The sequence below is a fragment of the Corylus avellana genome, chromosome ca3 (assembly GCF_901000735.1).
Source record: "Corylus avellana chromosome ca3, CavTom2PMs-1.0".
Classification (NCBI taxonomy): domain Eukaryota; kingdom Viridiplantae; phylum Streptophyta; class Magnoliopsida; order Fagales; family Betulaceae; genus Corylus; species Corylus avellana.
The window spans coordinates 936,837-937,482 of NC_081543.1; positions in this window are offsets into that span (position 1 = coordinate 936,837).

The window sequence follows — 646 nt, forward strand, 5'->3', positions numbered from 1 at the left end:
CAATTTAATATCTCTAAAATAAGACTTTAAAAATCTGGGTTGCTACAGTATAAATGAGATCTATTTTCAAATTATGACTATAATTATATAGACTGTTATATTCGGCATTTTACCAGGTCAATTTCGTCTCCTTAACATGCTATAATTGAATTGAAATTTTATGGGTAGATAAAGTATTCTGAGAAGAACATTTTGCATTTTCATTTGACTTATTTTTAATTCGTTTGACTTAATTTTAATTTGTCCGAAATTTCTGGTCTATAAGCTTTTCAAATCAAATTGAAGTCTTATATATACCTGGGAAAAATCTATTTTACCTCCTTAATGTTTTCTTATTTGTTTATTGCACTGATGTAGCTTTTGTTCGTGTTTTTATGAACTATTAAGGACACAAAAACACAAAAGGGAAGGTTTAAATGAGATATATTTTTAAATTATGACTATAATTCTATAGACTGTTATATTTGGCATTTTATCAGATCAATTTCGTCTCCTTAACATACTCTAATTGAATTGAAATTTTATGGGTAGATAAAGTATTCTGTGAAGAACATTTTAGATGTTTGTTTGACTTATTTTTAATTCGGTTTCTCTCCTCTCTTTTGTATGAATGAGGCATTTAAATAAGGAAGGAGAGAAAGAAAAA